Raw genomic sequence first — 7314 nt, 5'->3', positions numbered from 1 at the left:
AACAAGGACTGTTTGACATAACTAACACAAAGGCAGGCATTGCTGGAGCCCATGCGAGTGCCCATGGCTACACCTTTAGCTTGGAGAAAGTGAGCAGTCAAAAGAAAAGTTGCTGACGGTGACGTGGACGAGAGCGTTAATAGGAGGAACTGATTGGATCGCTGTTCAAGGAAGAACCAAAGGGGCTTGAGACCTTCCTGGTGTGGGATGGAGGTGTAAATGGACTGGACATCCATGGTAAACATGAGGCAATGGGAGCCTAGAAATTGAAAGTTATTGAAGAGTTGAACAGTGTGTGATGTGTCTTGGATGTAAGTGGAGAGGGTCTGGACAAGGAGTGATATGATAGAATCAATGTATGGTGAGATGAGTTCAGTGGGGCAGGAGCAAGAAGAGACAATGGGTCTGCTAGGACAGAACTGTTTGTGGATTTTGTTGAGGAGATAGAAGCAGGCAGTGTGGGGCTGTGGAAACAATGGTTGTAGAATGTGGAGGACAGATCGCCAGAGACGACGAGATCAAAAACAGTCCGGGAGATGATGGCCTGGTATTCGTCAGTGGAGTCATGGGTCAAGGGACAAGTATGAGGCGGTATTTGAGAACTGGTGCCTGGCCTCAGCATGGTAGAGCTCAGCATTCCTTGTCAGCGAGTTTACTAACAATGTTGGAATTGTTACAACGCACGCGGATGGCTGTTACATTCAGAGGGGGTGAGATTGAAGTGGGCAAGGAGAGTAGGGATATCCAGATGATATCTCCGGCGATTGGAAATAAAAAAGTTGGGGAGGTTAGAAACTAGCAGGGGGTTCCATTAGAAGAGGGAACGTTGGATATAGTAGAAGGGATTGCACTGGGAGACGAGGAGTCCTTCCCATAGAAAAATGTCCAGAGGCGGCGGCAGTGATGGAAGAAGAGCTCTAGGTCATGGCAGGCGCAGAACCTGCTGAAGTGTGGGCGTAGGGGCACAAAGGTAAGGCCTCTGTTGAGGACTGAACGTTCTGGATCTAAAAGAGGGAGGTCAAGGAGAATGGTGAAAACACACATGGGTGCGGGCGGAGGTAAGCGGGTCGTGGGGGAAGGTTCGGGGGAGGTACTGTGGGGGTTGATGGGGAATGAGAGGGGAGTGGGGATTGTTGGGTGGTGCAAGAGTGGGGGTAGGGAAAGTAGCATGGTTGAAATGGAGGGGGAGGTCAGCAAGACCCAGAGGTGCCATTATTGATCCCTGTTGATAAGTGGGAGAAGTAGAATCCAGAAAAATCAGCAGGGGAGTCAGTCCATTTGACAAGTTGGATCCAGCAATGTGTAAGTCCCCAGTCTAAAACTGGGTCTGGAACCCAGGGGAATCGATGGCTCTGGCCTGCTGGCGGGCGGGGGAAAGGCGAGCATCGGCGGAGTCAATGGCTCAGGCCCGGGGGCAGCCGCAGTGCAAGAAAGGGTCGGCAGTGACATCGGTAGGCATGGTCTGGGACCACTTTGACTTCCTTTGAAGATTGAAGAGATTCAATGTGTTTTCCGATACTCCTGTACTCTTCCGCAGGTGTACGGTGGGGAATGTACTGACTGGTTGCATCATGGCCAGGTTCGGTAACTCGAACACCCAGGAACAAAGGAGGCCGCAAAAATTGTTGGGAAATGCGTGGTCCATTATGGGAACTGATCTCCCAACCATCGTAGGGACCTAGAGGAGGTACAGACTTAGAAAAGCAGCTTATATCCCCAAGACTCACACCCCCTTGCCATGTTTTCATCTCATTACAACAATTGGGAAGATGGTACAGGAAAGACGTGACCACCTGTTTCTAAAGCAGCCTATTCCCAACAACCATTAGACTCTTGACCGCTGTGTAACACTAACCATATCCCACCTCAGCACATATGACCTACATCTGACTTTGTCCCGACTCTTCCCTCTTCCTGCTTTCTCCCTCCCTTCACACCACCACAATCACTGAAGAAGGGTCCCAATCCGAAATGTCACCTATCCATGTTCTCCCGAGATGCTGCCTGACCCGTTCTGTTCACTTTATGCCCTGGTGTGTAACGAGACACAGCTCCAAATCCATCTTTAAATTTGCAGACAATACCACCATTGTTGGATGAAAAATGGATAACAATGAGTCATAGTACAGGAGGGAAATTGATAATCTGATTGAACGCTGCCAGAAAACAATCTTGCTTTCAGCGTTCGCAAGACTTCCAGTTTCAAGAACAGCTTTTTTGCAACAACTATTCGACTCTTGAACACACACAGCATAACTCTAACCACAGCACTACCTCAGCAAGTATGATCTACTCTGGACTTTTTAATTTTGATTCCACTTGCGTTGTGTCAAAGCCACCGCAGCCAGACATAAAAACAGCTTTTTTTCCACGAGTAGTAGCTCTACTCAATAACCAAGTCTGTGGCCTCATTCACATGTTTAAGCTGTCATGTTTTATTATTAATGTTTAATGTTTTATGTGTCATTCTTAATTGTTACTGTATGTCGTGTTGTTACTTGCGAGCGGAGCACCAAGGCAAATTTCTTGTATGTGAACATACTTGGCCAATAAACTTATTAATTCATTTGTTTTCCAATATTGTTATTCAGTACTAATGATTGTCAATTTATTGTACGATTATTGTACATTTATTTGTGTGTTAATATATAAATGGGTTCTTTGAAGCAGCAGCAAGTAAGAATTTCACTATTCTGTTGCTGATACATATGACAATTAAGTATAATGCTGGAGTAACTCAGTGGGACTGGCAGCATCTCTGAAGAAGGGCCTCGACCTGAAACGTCACCAATTCCTTCTCTCCAGAGATGCTGCCTGTCTCGCTGAGTTACTTCAGCATTTTGTGTCTATCTTCGATTTAAAGCAGCAGCTACAGTTTCTTCCCGACAATTAAGTATGCTTGATGTACACAAGTAAACAGAATGGCTTATTGAAAAATGTATTGGAATTCGTTAAAGAAATATCAACCAGTGTGGACAGATACAATCCCATTGAAACACGGATGATTATTAGGTTGCTTGACATGGTACGTTTGGAAGGACCTTTTCCCTTTATAGTTAAGTGTAGAATAAACAGGCATGGTTTCAGAATAAGAGAGGGCTTATTTGCAACTGATCGAGGAAAAATGTATTTCCTCAAAAGATAACAGGTTTATAACAGGTTAATAGAGTAAACAGGAAGGACCCTTTTCCTTTAGCCTTGGGTTCTAAACAGAGGTGATCATAACATAAACTTCCATAACAGTCTTATCTTTAGCCCTGTCGACTTGTAATCACACTTTTTTACTGGTATGCTTCTCAACCCAGGTGGAAATATTTTCACCTGAGGATCAAAAACCAGAGGGCATAGGTTTTGTTATCCAAAGATAACAAAATACTTTCTGGAGTCTGGAATTACTGCTCAAAAAATGACGAAAAGGCAGACTGCCTCATCATATTTGAGCAGTTCTTGGTCATGTACTTGAAGATTTATAAGGTCATAAGTGATAGGAATAGAACTAGGCTATTCGCCCCATCAAGTCTACTCCACCATTCAATCATGGCTGATCTATCTCTCCCTCCTATCCCCATTCTCCTGCTTTCTCCCCATAACCTCTGACTAATCAAGATACTAACCTGGTACTAATCAAGAATCTATCTCTGCCGTAAAAATATCCACTGACTTGGCCTCCACAGCCTTCTGTGGCAAAGAATTCCACAGATTCACCACCCTCTGACTAAATACATTTCTCTCCATCTCCTTCCTAAGAGAAAGTCCTTTAATTCTGAGACAATGACTTCTAGTCCTAGACTCTCATACTAATGGAAACATCCTTTCCACATCCACTCTACCCAAGCTTATGATCCACAGGCCTACAGATTAAGTCCTGGGAGTTTTTAAGAGTAGGTCAGTTAGCTCTTTATCGATTTTCACAGACATGAAGGATAGAATGGTGTCCTCCTATGTGATCATTATTCTATCTTTCTCCGATGTTTCCATAAAAATGGAAATATTGGTTTTAAACCAAACAAACATTTTCTACAGAAGGCACTGTTGTTAATTCTGTTACTATAAAATATTTTATAAATTTAATGAAACGAATAATGGCAAGGATTTAACCAACATAAACCTATTATTTTCAACCATGCTAACTGGATAAGAATGATAAGGTACAAGACCAAAGTGTACTTTAGTACCAAAATTATTGCTCTATTGTACATGCCCTTTGTATTCACTTTTTTACATTTTGTTCCGTAGACAAAGGAATCAACAAAGCTAGTTTCTTCCTTTGTATATTTTCTTTTTCAACTTTACTACATTAAAGTGCTATAACCTCACACTCATGATTTATACGGGGAGATGATATAAACCAGGCGTCCCTTTCATTCATGTAGACAATTATGAAAGGAAATACAATAAAAGTGGTTAAAATTAATTCTACAATAAAATGAAAAACCAAGCCTATTTTTACTTTTACTGGAATGAGTTGCAAAGGCAGAGAGTTGGTTAAAGGAACAAATGCTGGGATGTGACAAAATGCTTGATCAGAAACAGCGGCAGACAGGAATTCAAAACTAGTTTTAAAAGGAAAGCAGATAAATATTTGAGAAATAGGAATATTTAAAAGGGCTACATTTAAAAGAAAGTGAAAAGGACTAAACGTGTAATCATGCCAAGCCTGTGCAGCCGCAGGTGCAAGAGTCTATTGTAACGTTGTGAGTGCAAATGATTCAATACATCCGAATTTTCAAATGAAACTGTTCTTCAAAAACAGCTACATCGACCCCTCAGTGCAGAAGGGGGGGATTCAGGGAGTTCCCGGCTGCTTGGAGCACACTGGAGTAGTCACGCAGCTTATTAGAGATTAAAACAGAGGTGACCTAGTTGTTCTGATGTGGGGCCTGGCCAAACCCTGCGGGTCCATACTACGCAAACTGGTTGAGCTTTCACTACACCAACACCATGTTCCCAGCAAGATCAAGGTCCTGATCCTGGATTTTTACCATAATTTCAGGCTGAGGGTAACTTCTGGGTCAGAAACATCGGACTGGCATCGGTTTGGAAAAGGAATAATAATGAGCGGCACCATTTCTGTTATTCCTTTTGCTCTTGCCATGAACATGGCGACCAAGTCAGCCGAAGTGGAATGCAGAGGCCCCCTGACCAAGCCCGGTGTACGAAAGCCCCCAATAAGAGCTTTTATGGACGACCTTACCATCACCACAACATCGGTCCCAGGATGTAGGTGGATCCTACAAGGGCTTGAGAAACATATCATCTGGGCAAGGATGAGTTTCAAGCCAACAAAGTCAAGGTCCATGGTGCTGAAGAAGGGGAAGGTGATGACAGATTCCACTTCATACTATCTGGAACTGTCATTCCCTCCATCACTGAGCAACCTCTCAAGCGTTTGGGGAAGCTTATTGATGCAACACTGAAAGGCACTGCCGCCATTCAAAAGTCCATCGAAGACCTTGAAGCCTGGCTCACCAAAGTCGACAAGTCAGGTCTGCCTGGCAGATTCAAGGCCTGGATCTATCAGCATTTCATCCTGCCCCGAGTCTTGTGGCCTCTGCTGGTTTACGCTGTTCCATTGACCACAGTTGAGTCCCTCGAAAGGAAGATCAGCGGCTTTCTCCGCACCCTCAACTGTGCAGCACTGTATGGGATCAGTAACATCTTGCAGCTCCCATTCAGTGGCCTCACAGAAGAGTTTATGGTGGCGCGAACAAGAGAAGCTCTGCAGTACAGGGACTCCAGGGACCAGAAGGTGTCATTGGCTGGCATTGAGGTGAGAACAGGGAGGAATAGGAGGGCGAAGAAGGCAGTGGAGGTGGCAGAGTCACGCCTAAGGCAAAAGGCATTGGTGGGAGTCATGGCAACTGGCAGAGTGGGTTTGGGACACTTCCCTAAGACACCGGTTGGCAAGGCTCGGGGCAAGGAGAGACACCATCTAATCCAGGAAGAAGTCTGAGCAGGTGTGGAAGAAGAGCGGGTGAGCAGGACGGTGGGGTTCAGGCAGCAGGGAGCGTGGACAAGGTGGGAGAGCATACCGCAGCGCAGGATTACCTGGTCAAACATCATGCAGGCAATCTTCCAACGCCGGTTCCGGTTCCTTGTCCAAGCTGTCTACGATGCCCTACCAAGCCCAGCAAACCTCCACGTCTGGGGCAAGTGCAAGACACCTTCCTGCCCACTTTGCTCTGGAAGAGGATCATTAGAACGTCTCCTCAGCAGCTGCCCAAAGTCCCTTGGGGAATGTCGCTATCGGGGCGCCATGACCAGGTGCTCAAGGTGGTTGCTGAGAGCACAGCCATTGCCATCGGTAACAGCAAACACCACCACGCCACAAAGAAATCAATCACTTTGGTCAAAGCTGGAGAGAAGCCTGGACCACAACCATAAACAAGGACGGGCGGCCTCTACACAGCCACTGACTGGCAGCTGCACATCGGTCTGGGCAAACAGCTGAAATTTCTTCAGCACATTACAGCAACATCACTCCAGCCTGACATGTGACTTGACTTGACTTCACTTGACATGTTCATCGAAGTGACAAAACAGCTGAGCATTTTGGAGCTGACAGTGCCCTGGGATGAGCGTCTTGAAGAGGCTAACGAGAGGAAACGCGCAAAGTACCAGGAGCTGGTGGCGATGTGCCAGGACAGAGGCTGGAAGACATACTATGAGCCCATAGAGGTGGGCTGTAGAGGCTTTGCAGGACGCTCACTCTGCAAAGTCCTCAATCGGTTGGGCATTACGGGGCTGGCAAGGAAGAGGGCCATTCAATCCGCAAGCGAAGCCACAGAGAAAGCCACTAGGTGGCGCTGGATTAAGAGGGCTGATCCGTGGGCGGATGCTGCTGGGACACAAGTCGGGGCCTGATCAACCCCGGCTGGGTCACCTGGGTGAGGGTGTCTGACGTTGTGAGACCCAAAACACCCGATGACCCCAGGTCACATCACTGAGGATGCATCCCAGCGCATCAGGAAGATGTATCTTTCACACTTATCTTAGGACTAAATTCTCATCATGCAGAGATGCCTGAGATTATAACTGAAGTTGGCACAACAATAACTTCTAGGCTGAAATAAATACCAAGTTGCTGGTTTTTATGCATTCAATATGAATGGGAATGTGAGTTGATTCCAGATTTCAAATGTAATTTGTGACCCAGGGCATGAAATTAAGTTCTGACAATCATGTTTATCAAAAAGATTGCATTTGTGTCGGAAACATTCTGAATGATGTAATTCATCCAAATCTAATTACTACAGAATGGTACAAGGAGTTATGGGATTTTTACGATTTGAAAGCAAAATCAGAGTTTGCGAT

General features: G+C 45.5%; 1 pseudogene; it reads left to right on the top strand.

The window, feature by feature from the left end:
- Positions 1-4433: 4433 nt before the first annotated feature.
- On the top strand, positions 4434-6959 carry LOC129707362 (uncharacterized; annotated as a pseudogene).
- The last annotated feature ends 355 nt before the right edge of the window (positions 6960-7314 follow it).

Source organism: Leucoraja erinacea, chromosome 21, assembly GCF_028641065.1.
Source record: "Leucoraja erinacea ecotype New England chromosome 21, Leri_hhj_1, whole genome shotgun sequence".
Classification (NCBI taxonomy): Eukaryota; Metazoa; Chordata; class Chondrichthyes; order Rajiformes; family Rajidae; genus Leucoraja; species Leucoraja erinaceus.
Note: the sequence above shows the minus strand (reverse complement) of the source record. Positions and strands in the feature narration are given on the sequence as shown.